Source organism: Camellia sinensis, chromosome 1 (assembly GCF_055761805.1).
Source record: "Camellia sinensis isolate YWXY chromosome 1, ASM5576180v1, whole genome shotgun sequence".
Classification (NCBI taxonomy): Eukaryota; Viridiplantae; Streptophyta; class Magnoliopsida; order Ericales; family Theaceae; genus Camellia; species Camellia sinensis.
In genome coordinates this window covers 141,431,803-141,445,640 of record NC_138961.1, presented here as the reverse complement: position 1 = coordinate 141,445,640, position 13,838 = coordinate 141,431,803, and the positions used below count along the sequence as shown (strand labels likewise).

The 13,838-nt window shown below is 33.5% G+C and overlaps 1 pseudogene; it reads right to left on the bottom strand.

The window, feature by feature from the left end:
• LOC114313403 (F-box protein PP2-B15-like) lies at nt 1-11,277 on the bottom strand (annotated as a pseudogene).
• Nucleotides 11,278-13,838: the final 2,561 nt, after the last annotated feature.

The following is a 13,838-nucleotide window of genomic DNA, read 5'->3' as shown; positions in this document are numbered from 1 at the left end:
TAATTTCAAACTACATAATCGTCCAATTAAAAGTCATGTAATCTATATAATCATCCAATTCACATCCATCTAGCATAAAAATTTAAAACATAACAAGTACTTGTAATTATGGTTTAAATTTTTATCCATACACTTCTATTAAAAAATATAACTAATAGTCTATCCAAATATTTTCCATACACATCTATCCAAAAATATATAATCCTTCAAAAAATATAACAAATGCCAACTAGTCTTGTACAATTCAACTTCGTGCACGAGTTCATCCATCTGTACCAAAGAAAAAGAGAAACATTGTCAGTTAATTTCTTTATGAAAAGATTTGCACATCAAATGATTATAAAATTGGACAAAAAATGAAAAAAAATGTCAATAGAAAGTAAAGGTAACATGAACAAATTAAATGACTATTAATACCTTTTTGTGAATAAAACAACAACATTCATATGTATACATCCAATCAACATTACAATTTTATCAATATCATCATTTTCTATGTTGTTTGTCGTCTTGTTTTAATACCAACCGCATTGGCCTCATCCTCGGACTTTTTGATTTGTGGTATGTACTCAAATAAGGCTTCTTTTTATTGTTCTTTAAGGAAATGTCTATTTTGTTACTGTTTCAGGAACTATGTGGAAAAGGTGGTGTTTTGTTGCTCTCACAAGTTTGTTTAATCTATGCTGATGTGTGATGATCTCGGGGCTGTTTAGGGGCTATTTCCAATTTGTGCCCCCAAACAGCCCCTTTTTGTCTTTTTCTCTCACATTTTTTATGGGTCTAAATCTCTAACCGTGTGTCCTATCGATGCGCCACTTGCTTTCACAAGTTTGTTTAAACTAGGCCAAGGTGACCGTTATGATCTCGAGGCAGTTTAGGGGCTGTTTCCAATGTTCGCCCCCATACGACCCGTTTTCGCCTTTTTCTCTCACATTTTTTTGTCTAAATCTCTAACCGTGTGTCTTATCAATGTGCCGCTTGCTCTCACAAGTTTTTTTAATCTAGGCCAAGGTGACCGTTATGTTCTCGAGACTGTTTCCAACGTTTGCCCCCATATAGCCCGTTTTTGCCTTTTTCTCTCACATTTTTTTTTCGTCTAAATCTCTAATTGTGTGTCCTATCGATGCGCCGCTTGCTCTCTCAAGTTTGTTTAATCTAGGCCGAGGTGATCGTTATGATCTCGGGACGGTTTGGAGGCTGTTTCCAATTCTCCCCCCCCCAAACGGCCTATTTTCGCCTTTTTCTTACATTTTTTTGGGTCAAAATCTCTAACCGTGCGTCCTATCGACATGCCATTTGCTCTCACAGGTTTGTTTAATCTATTTCGAAGTGACCGTGATGATCTTGGGGTTGTTTCCAATTGTTGCCCCCAAACGGCTCGTGTTCGCCTTTTTCTTACATTTTTTTGTCCAACTCTGTAGTTGTTGAATTTCTATTTGATTGATCAATGTGTGGTATTCCAAATCCTCAAAAAAAAAAAAAAAAAAAAAAAAAAAAAAAAAAAGGTGATCTAAGCCACCCTGATAGGAAATAGAGATCTAGAAATATTCACTGATCTTGCAAACCAAGTCAATAAAGGAACATTGTATTTGTGCTTCAAAGAATAAAAATCAATAAAAAAGAATATGTAGCAAAGCACATTGGGTATCCAAACCAATGACGCACAGATAGCCTCAGCAGTGAAACAAGAAGCTACAAGGTTTCTCAATCTTGCATGTGGCTTAAAGTGGTCAATGTTTACTTCAAACCAAGTGCTGTTAACACAGACTGTAATAAGAAAATTTTCCAGCAGGGATAGCTTAACAAGAAAGGAAACTGAAAACCAGAAATTTAAAACAGTATATAAAATTAATATGCGACAATTCTATGATCAAAACCTATATAGCTTAAGAAACATCCTCAATTCGCTAATATTACCAAAGTGATAGATTAAAACTATCATTCCAATCATCATAACAATTAACCAACTATAATTGAGATTGCTCTCTTCAATTTGGATTTCCTACTACAATTTCCTTATTCTTCCCTACCAAATACAATTATTATTAGGATTAATCATGCTAATTATTTTTCTTTTGATCTCCAACCACAAATGTGTATATGTCAATTCTCTATTTTGATCACCAATATAACAGTGCTCAACTGAAAGTAAGCACAAACATGTCCTAGAAACTCTTACAGTGATCCTATCCTAAAATGATTTTGGTGCCCATTCAGCCAACCTCTGAAAGAGTAGATCCCTATGTTTTCCCAAGCACTTATCTAGAATTGGACAAAGTTGGCTAAATGTGGATTCAGTTTTAGGAATAAGACTACTTGTTTATATAAGCAAATCATCCAAGAAGAGAATTACACCATATTAATTTAAGCATCTATTAGTCATTCAATAATCATTTACCAATGTTAAAAGGAACGAATTGCTAGAACCTTTTTCAAGATAATTACTTGAAATTGTTATAAGAGTGGGTGCTCGTAACAATTTTTAGAATGTATTCAATTCAATAAATAAGTAATTACCATCTCAATAACACCAAGGTAGCTGCCACGTGTGCTTGGATCTTGCCCACTACCTACCTACACTTACATCAGATTTTCAAACGAATGATCAAATGAAGCAGCAAAATACAACAGAAGCATCAACAACAAAAAAAAAAAAAAAAAAAAAGAAAAGAAAAGAAGACTAAATCTAAATGATAAACAAGAACAAAGGTAGCCATCAAACCTACAATCCTAAGATCAAGTAAAGCTTCAACTCCTATGCTGATTGCTCTTCTTAAACTTTGATTTATTATTCAACTCTATCTTAACAATTTCCCTATGGAAAACCTCTTTTTATATCTACTTAAGGCTGATTACTTCTATTTGTGTGGATCCTTATATCTACTCTTGAAATTTAACTTGAGAAGATATATTGCATATTGATGTTTTGTTTGATCTATTGTTTATTATGTTTCAACAAATAATTTATAATTAGATCAAACACCAAAAACTTACAACAGAAACATTACCTATAAAATCTTTAACATACTTCCAATTGTAAGGTGGTGATTTCCCTCTCAATACCTGAAGCAAGATAAAATCCCGACTAATTACCATTACCAATTGTACATAGGAAATATATTTTTGTCAATATGCTGCAAGCTCAGCATCCTCAGGAGTGTTTAAACTGGAAAAAAAGATAAAGTGAAAAAGTTTCCATATTGGACATAGAAATAACTCACTTCATGAGTAATCCCAAAGATGTTAATAATATAAAACACAACTATCCATATTAGGAAAGGAAATAAACGATATATGACTATAAAAGGTTTGGGAAATTCTATGACTATGTTATTCTACTTTCATGAGTAATCAATTTCTATGACTATGTTATTCTAAGTCCATGCAAACACAGAGAGAACATTGCTATAATCAGCAGCTGTGGCTGTGATTCATTGTTGTAGCTACAATGCATTGCAAGGAAATATATCACACTAAATTAGTTCATCAATGAGTTGCAAGTGGAAAACAGCAGTATGAATCACCAGCCATAAGTCTAATACACAATCTCCTACGCTAATCGATACCTCTGATGGCATTGAATCAAGCCTGTAAGCACGATGAGAGATTTTCATGATGAGATAAGCTCCATATGTTGTGTTTGGTGATAGTGTTTGTGTTCTAATTTTCCCATGTATTTCTAACCACTAAATTGTCCTGAGCTCAGCCACCTCTGAAAACCCGTGGACAATATTGGAAGAAAATATGATTTTTTAGAGAAATATTTAGCTCTAAAGTTTTTTATTTTTTAGTTTTTAATCAATCATATGCGAGCATGGTTTTACTAGTAGATTATTGATATGCATCAGTACATAATCTATTTACAATTGATACGACCGGTTTAACCGTTTTAAAACACTTTTTACTGGCTGGTGATTTTAAGAAATTCACAATTGTGAGACTTGATTTTTGACACTTATTATTAGAACAATCTTCTGTGTAAAATAAATAAATTGAAATAAATCAAAAAAATAAAATAAATTACTTACCAAATTTGTTTTACCGAGCCAAATAAATATTTAAAAGATCAAGTTGAGTGTGTGACATTCTGTCCTTAAGATAGATTCGCCCCGCTACGGTGCTTACGGATAAAAAGTGTCTATCTCCCAGGATACAATGATCTTCACAAATTGTAGTAGTACTCCAAACAATTTGTACGGTGAACCAAACCTGTGTTCTATACTCTCTTAATATTTCCTAAAATTATATGAAGAATACATGTGCAACTGAGCAAAATTTGAACAGCAAAAAATAAATTTTTTCAGTGTCTTTTCGGATCCAAAAGACTACTGAAATGGCTGGTATCTATAGGCAAACAGTGGCTGTCTATAAAATTTGAACATGTGTGAAAACTGCCGAATAGATATAGATTTGAAACTGAACAGATATTCTAACTGCTATAGTTATAAAATTGTCTAGAACTGTTGGGTAGTTTTCTGATCTATTTGAACATTTTGAACCTGTTGAATTTGCTGGAAAATGGATTGAAAACTGGTACAATTTGGACAGAGAAAATTGACGCAAAATTTAAATTAATTTTTCTCGCAAGAATTTGAAAAAATTAAAATAAATTTTGTCCAAAAAATTAATGCTAGAACCGACCCGAACCACAACCTGTGCCCGAGCCAAGGTTTCATTTGTCCATAACTCCTTCCTTCTACAAACTTGGGGTGCCTCTTGGGGCCCAACCTAAGTATTACCACCTAGAACTTATATACACACATAAGTTCTCTTAAGTTTCCAATGTGGGACAAGCCTTACAAGAAAACCTACATTTAATTCTTGAATTGTCCATTCCACGAACCCGAAAACGACGTCAAGTTCCCATTCACTCATAAATGGTTTTGACGAACCATTTTCACCGTGTGACTTGTCACGCGACAAGGAACACGTCACCTCTTTAGACCCACTTCAAAAGACGTCTGGACCCCACTCAAATTTGGGCTCAAAGTTGGCCGCCTATAAAAAATCAAATTTTCCAACAATCCCCCACATGAATGAAATTTGACAGAGAGAAAATGCAACAACATGATCTAATTGCAGAGAGTACAGAAATTGAAAATATTCTGCAAAGGATAGGTAGCTTTTGGCTTTGAACTTTCCCTTGTGAGACACTATCGGATTTACTAGCTAACCAGTGAACATGATGTCTTGAACTGTTCAGCCGTTTGTGTAAACCAAGACAATAGAACTCACATAGTATATCACCAGACACAGTTTAGTTCTCACTATTGTGTTCATTTTGGCCCTGAACAACTTGGTCTTTCATGAGTGCTATAGAGACTTGTAGCCGTTCACAAATCTTATAGAACCGGCCTAGTTCACACTCATATAGGTGATTCTTATGAAGAGTATTCTGCCATACTCCACTAGGTATACCTAGATATAAGAATCATTAAAAGTATTGCTTAACCTAAAACACTGCAGACATCACTAATTTATCATAGAAATGGGTAGGAGTTTGACTCCCCAGTGATCCTTCTGAGTCATACACAACTTGGTTGTCCCTTTGAACCTAGATCTTGGGATCTCCAGTCAACTAGGTTGGGTTGCCGTTGTGGTAACTCTTACTTAATAGACTTAAGTCTCATTCCTCTTGATGAATTCTCAACTAACTCTCTTGCTAACCCTTTGGTTAGTGAATCCACTATGTTGTCTTTAGACTTCACATATTCAATGAAAATAATTCCATTAGAGAGTAGTTGTCTTACGGTGTTATGTCGACGACGAATGTGTCGTGACTTACCGTTATACATATGACTCTGTGCTCTACCTATTGCTGATTGACTATCACAATATATGCATATAGCACGCACCGATTTTGGCCACATTGGAATATCTTCAAAGAAGTGATGAAGCCATTCTGCTTCTTCCCCAGCTATATCCAAAGCTATGAATTCTGATTCCATAATAGACCTAGCAATGCAAGTCTGTTTGGAAGATTTCTAAGACACAGCTGCACCACCAAGAGTAAAGACATACCCACTGGTAGACTTTGAGTCTCTAGTATCCGATATCCAGTTTGCATCACAGTATCCTTCAAGTATTGCTAGATATCTAGTATAATTCAACCCAATATTACGAGTAAATCAGAGATATTTTAGAACTCTTATAATTGTTTTCCAGTGTTCTACTCCTGGATTACTTGTATATCTACTTAATTTACTTACTACATAAGCTATATTTGGGCAAGTGCAGTTCATCAAGTACATTAAGTTTCCAATAATCTGGGCATACTCTAATTGAGAAATACTTTCCTGTACATTCTTAGAAATAAACAAATTAACATCCATAGGTGTTCTAACAAGATGATCATCATCTTTACTAAACCTGTCAAGTATTTTCTCAATGTAATGTGATTGTGACAAAGCATATCCTTCTGATGTCTTGGTAATTTTCATACCAAGTATTACATCAACAATTCCCATGTCCTTCATGTCAAAGTATTTATTCAACATTTTCTTGGTAGCTTTAATCATATCATTATTACTACCTCTGATAAGCATATCATCCACGTAAAGACATACAATGACATAACCTTTGTCTGTGTTTTTAATATAAACACATTTGTCACATTCATTAATTTTAAAACTATTTGACATCATTGCCTTGTCAAATTTCTCATGCCATTGTTTTGGTGCTTGTTTTAAACCATATAATGATTTAACCAATTTAGACACTTTCTTTTCTTTTCATGGAATAGAAAATCCTTCTGGTTGTTCCATGTAAATTTCTTTATCTAACTCACCTTTTAAGAAAATGGTTTTCACATCCATTTGATGAATTTTTAGATTGTACAACGATGCAATAACAATTAGCATTCTAATGGATGTTATTCTAGTAACCGGTGAATATGTGTCAAAGTAATCAAGACTTTTTTTTTGTCTAAAAGCTTGGACCACAAGTCTTGCCTTGTATTTGTCAATTAATCCATCCGCTTTTATTTTTCTCTTGAAAATCCACTTGTACCCAAGAGATTTACAACGTGGTGGCAGATCCACCAATTCCGCAGTGTGATTTTGCAGGATGGATTCAACTTCACTATTTACAGCTTCTTTCCATAAAGGAGCTTTAGGACTGGACATAGCCTCTTTAAAAGTTAAAGGCTCATTTTCTAAAAAATGTTAGAAAATCTGGACCAAAAGATTTTGAGGTTCTAGCATGTTTACTACGCCTAGGTTCCTCTTCCTCATGTTGATCTATCTCTTGCTCTTGTTCTTGATCATGACTAGTAATAGCATCATAAGATCTTTTGTTAGTACTAGTCTCTTGTCTAGTTTTATTTGGAAACACATGTTTAAAGAAAGACGCATTCCGAGATTCAATAATAGTATTTACATGCATTTCGAAATGTTCTGACTTATGAATCAAAAATTAATATACACTACTATTCATGGCATAGCCAATGAAATGGCAATCAACAGTTTTAGGACCTATCTTAGTCTTTTTTGGACTACGAATAGCCACTGTAGCGAAACGTCCCCACATTTTTAAGTATTTGTAGGATGGTATTCTCCCATGCCACAATTCATAAGGTGTTTGATTCACTTTCTTTCGGAGTACTTTATTAAGTATATAATTAGCAGAAAGTATTGCTTCTCCCCACAAGTTCTAAGGTAATCCAAAACTTATTAACATGGCATTCATCATTTTTTTTTAAAGTCCTATTTTTCCTTTCAGCAATTCCATTTTGCTGAGGTTAAGAAGGAGCGGTGGTTTGATGAATTATTCCATGTTTTTTACAAAACTCACCAAAAGGTGATTCATAATTCACCACTTTTATCACTTCTAAGTTTCTTAATTTTCTTACTAAGTTGATTTTCAACTTCATTCTTATATTGAATGAAAGTTTCTAAAGCTTCATCCTTAGTTCGAATTAAATAAACATAACTATATCTAGTATAGTCATCTATAAAAGTGATAAAATACTTTTTTCCACCTCTAGTTTGAATTGATTTAAAATCACAAATGTCATTATGAATTAATTCAAGTGGTTTCGTACTTCTTTCAATTGTATGAAAATGAGATTTGGAGAATTTTGCCTCAACACAAATTTCACATTTATGATTTAAATCAATGTCAAATTTAGGTAAACATTCCATGTTAATTTATCTACGCAAAGATCCATAATTAACATGTCCAAGTCTACCATGTCATAAATTTGAAGACTCAAGCAAGTAAGAAGAAGATATATTTTTATTAATAACAGAGGGTATAACAGTCATTACATTCATTTTGAAAAGGCCATCAGACATGTAACATTTTCCTACATACATCTTGTTTTTTGTAAGTACAAACTTGTCACTTTCAAAAACTAGCTTAAACCCATTTTTACTCAACAATGATCCGGAAACAAGGTTCTTGCGAATGTCCGGTACATGCAGCACATTGTTGAGAGTGAGTTCCTTTCCATATATCATCTTCAGAATAATCTTTCCTTGCCCTTCAACTTTAGAAGTTGAGGAGTTGCCCATAAAAAGTTGTTCATCGTTGTCCACCGCTGAATAAGATGTAAACACCTTTTTGTCAGCACAGATGTGGTGAGTAGCACCAGTGTCCACCCACCATTCTTTAGGATTTCCAACAAGGTTTGCCTCGAAAAGAACTGCAGAAGGATTTATGTCATCAATACCATTGGAAATTTTGTCCACTTCGGTCATATTAGCTTGAGCAAGCTTTTTGCTTGATCTTCCTTTACCTTTGCATTTGCAACGGTAATCTTTGGCCCGATGTCCCTCTTTGTCAGAAATATAACACTTGCTATTAAACTTGTACTTCTTAGTTTCCCCTCCTTTATATAGCATTTTCTTCTGCCATCTTTTAAAATCAGTTCCTAAGAACTTCTTTGGTTTTCCACCATGATTGATTTGTACAATCACAATAGGAGAAGGGGTTGGCGCTATTGCTGCCACCATACCAGTACTGGTTTGAACATTAGTTTGTCCAGTTTCAGTAGCCATGAGTTTTAAATTATAAAACATAATTATAATTAGAATTTTATATTACACAGAAAATTAAACTATAAACACAGAATTTTAAATTCTGTAAAATAAAAGAAACAAGAATTGTAACTTTTATTTTCAATTAATTTGCAAATAAAAAATTATTTAAACAAATTAATTCCATACAGTAAAATATTTCTATAGCACTTCAAAAATTAAAATACTGAAAACATAATTTTAATTAATGAACACTCAGAAATTATTTCTAAAAATCAAAATTAATTTCTGACAAACTTCACAAATAAATATTTTGAATTGTTAATGACACCAGTATATTACTACTAGTTGTCAAAGAAAATAGACAGTATATTACTACTATTTGTTTTTCCAACCAGAATATTTCTTTGTAAAACCACATAACATAATTTCTGTAAGAAGAAGAAAGATTAAAGGAAACAAATGAAAAAAATCTGTATAAACAGAATAATTCGAGTCTGTCTTAAGATTGTTGGAACAATCTTCTGTGTAAAATAAATAAATTGAAACAAATCAAACAAATAAAATAAATTACTTACCGAATTTATTTTATCGAGCCAAATAAATATTTAAAAGATCAAGTCGAGTGTGTGACACTCTATCCTTAAGACAGATTCACCTTGCTACGGTGCTTACGGATAAAAGTCGTCTATCTCTCAGGATACAATGATCTTCACAAATTATAGTAGCACTTCAAACAATTTGTACGGCGAACCAAACCTATGTTCTATACTCTCTTAATATTTCCTAAAATTATATGAAGAATATATATACAACTAAGCAAAATCTGGACAGCAAAAATGAATTTTTTCAGTCTCCTTTCAGATCCAAAAGACTGCTGAAATGGCTGGTATTTATAGGCAAACAATAGCTGTCCAGAAAATCCGAACATGTGCGAAAACTGCCAAACAGATACAGAATTGAAACTGAACAGATATGCTAACTGCTATAGTTATAAAATTATCCAGAACTGCTGGACAGTTTTCTGATCTATTTGAACATTTTGAACCTATTGAATCTACTGTAAAGTAGACTGAAAACGGGTACAATTTGGATAGAGAAAATTGGTGCAAGATTTAAATTAATTTTTCCCGCAAGAATTTGAAAAAATTCAAATAAATTTTGTCCAAAAAATTAATGTTAGAACCGACCCGACCCACAACCCACACCTGGCACAGCCAGTCGGTAGCAACGCACGTGTGTGGTGGTTTGAGCCAAGGTTTCATTTGTCCATAACTCCTCCCTTCTACAAACTTAGGGTGCCCCTTGAAGCCCAACCCAAGTGTTGCCAGCTAGAACTTATATACACATATAAGTTCCGTTAAGTTTCCAATGTGGGACAAGCCTTACAAGGAAACCCACATTTAATTTTTGAATTGTCCATTCCACAAACCTAAAAATGACGTCAAGTTCCCATTCACTCATAAATGGTTTGAATGAACTGTTTGCACCGTGTGACTTGCTACGCTGCAAGGAACACGTCACCTCTTTGGACCCACTTCAAAAGACGTGTGGACCCCACTTAAATTTGGCTCAAAGTTAGCCCAAAATAAGCCTATAAAAAACCAAATTTTCCAACACCTATCACTTTATAGTTCCCATATCATTTCCAAGTTTTCTACTGATACTGCTATTTAAAACCATTGATGAGAGATACACAATTGATTGGAAATTGAAATGGAAAGAGAATACCAATACTATCAACCTTGATCCATACATGAACTTCCGGCTCCAATACATTGGTTGATAGCCCAATGCAATGGAAAGTTCCCTTGCAGAGAGTATGTATGATTTTAACCCAGTTGATTTTTCCAATGCAAAGCTCTACATGGTAGCAAGCACAGAAATGAAACACAAACCTTTACTACCCATTGTGGACCAGAAAACTATTGTTAAAAATTAAGTTGAACAATATATATCAAGTTAACACACATGAAAGCATGTGAATGATGTAAGCCTCATAGTTGTAAGCCTCATATCAAAAGTGATGAGAAGTCTAAAAGGAAATGAAGCCTACCTTATTTCCACCATCTATGAGAATGGGATCACAAAGACAAACAAATATCCCTTTCTTTGAAGAGAATTTCAAAGGAGTTACTGATCTTGAAACAATGTCTTCATAATCAGAGGGCAAGAACCTCTCCCAAACAATGTCAGAATTTGCTGCAGAATAAAACGAAGACGATACTGACAAAGACCTGCATGCATCCAAAGGTGAGGTGTTAGAGAGAATTGTGGATACACAGTCTTCTGGCAACATGGTTGAGTACAACCCTGAAATTGTTTTGGTTTTTTGTTTCTGTTTTTGTTTTTGTTTTAAAAAATGTAGGAAATAAATAGGCGCTGCAAAATAGAGTTTGAAAACAAAAATCAAATGATATCAGAAGATTCATTCTTTGTACTTATTTTGTATTCCAAACATTTTAGGAGAAATTACAATTAAGTTCATATTTTCAAAATAAATTCAAATTAATGCCATATCTTATCAACTTTAATAATTGAAATTATAAAAAAAATTCATGACTTTGCAATTTTTTTTTGGTCATACAACTAATTCACAACAACATTTTAATGTAGGTCTAAAATTTGACTTATCTAGAATGAACAACTTCTTTCCTCAACAAATGCTAATAATTTATTAGCCAACAAGCTTTATGTTCATATGACCATTCAAAGCATGTGAAGATTTGTTTTAGCTGGTTGGCTCTCAAAAAAATGCAACAGAACTTGTTACAAAGTCCAGGTCTATTCCTTTTTCATTACTTCTACAAAATGGATCACAAAACACTTAAAATGGTGCGAATCTTATCGTGTGTGTGTTTACACAATAAGCCCTGCTCCCTGTGACATTTTTGCAATTTAATTTTGTGTAGATATGTTTATGTGAGTATTAATATTCACAAAATTATTTTAAAATCTTAGAAAGCTATTTGGTAATACAATTAGGCAAACAAATGGTTAAAAGTGCCTCTTAGTTATTGTTTAAAATTGAGATTTGTGTGAAAATGTAAATGCAGAAAAAATTTAAAAACATATTCATCCCTAGAAAAGTGTCTCTCAACTAGAAAATTTCATTATCTGTATTTGTATTTTTTACAACCCAAATAAATTAGTTATAAACAAATGAAAATAAAAACAAACAGAACATTAAGATTTGGATTATATGCCTCCATAAACCATAATCTATCAAAGATTTATGTACCCATAAAAAATTAAACAAACTGCAAATAACAGATTGATCACTCAAAAAATGGATACATCTTTCAGTTGGGTTTGCATAAAGCACAAATATATAAGAATTTCAAGCTAGAAAACACAACAAAACAATGATCAATATATTTGCTATGTAAGGAAAACATGATAAATCCCAAAACTAGACTAGCCACAAAGCCAACATCTATAAAAAAAAAAAAAAAAAAAACCAAAAACTAGAACCTCAGTCCTCAGATCATCCAAACAAGAAAATCTCCCAACATACACACACACACACACACACATTATATTTATGGAAGAACATGAAACCAAAAGAATTGAATAACCAAGAAGTCAACAAGATCGGATCAAAAAAATGCATATGGGGCTCAGCAATAGCCAATAGTGTCAAATTTCATAATCACATATATATTGGGCTCAACAATAACCAATAGTTAGCAAGATTGGATCAAGAAAATGCATGTTAGATTATGATAAGCAACTAAACTAAACCTCATATATTAATATGCAAAATTGATGATTGATAGGGTTTTGAAAAATTAGGAATCAAAGAGAAGAAATCATTCATGAACATAAACTTTGAGAGAGAGAGAGAGAGAGAGAGAGGGTTTATACCTCAAATTGATTTTAGGGAGAGTTGAAGATGCTCCGAAAAATGGAGAGGGCGAGGGTCCTGGTGGGTGAGACATTGTACAATAAGAATAATATGAGAAAGACGAGGAGCGAGGTGAAGAAAAGGTAAGAGACAGAGAGACAGAGACAGACAGATAGAGAGATAGAAATATACAAAACCCTTACCTAGATTATGGTGGCGAGGTAAAGACGGATGGTGGCGAGGTGAAGACGGACGGCGATGTTGACGGTGAAGAGGAGAGGACAGCAAGCAACGGTACTAACGGTGAAGGCGAGGTGAGTGGCGCGATTCATAGGGCCAATTGTGATTAGGCACGATTTTGGTGAAATATACTTTGAATTTGTTTTAAAAAGTTTTCCCTACAACAGAAACATTGGTTGGCCAAAATTACACTGTAGAGAAAAACGATGTCGTTTTTACATCTGCGACCAAATCTCATTAGTCGCTAAAAGATTTTAGTCTCCTACCTAATTTTTCACCTTATGACATAAATTTTTGGCGACTAATATTTCAAATTAGTTGCAAAAAATCACTTTTGTGCGACTAAATCACTTTAGTCGGTAAAAGTAAGAAATTTTAGCTACCAATTTTTTTATTAGTCGACAAAAGTGATTTTTTTGTGACCAAAATTTTTTTAGTAGGCAAAAGTGGTCGGCAAAAGTGGAATTTCTTGTAGTGAAACCGTCGCAAATAATAAAAATATAGTCGCAAAAGACCTTTTGCAACGGCCTATGCGACAGCAAATAGGGGTCGTGAATGTAGGGGTGGCAAATACTTTTTGTGACCGGAAAATAACAGTCACAAATTTGCGACCGCCTAATCTACTTATAGTGACCAATGTTTTGCAGTCACAAAAATTTTTTAAAAAATGCCTATAATGTATTAGCTATCATCTTGTTACCATCACAAAAAAAATTTTAAACAATACCTACAATGTTTTAGCAACCTATATTCTCATATATATATATATATAT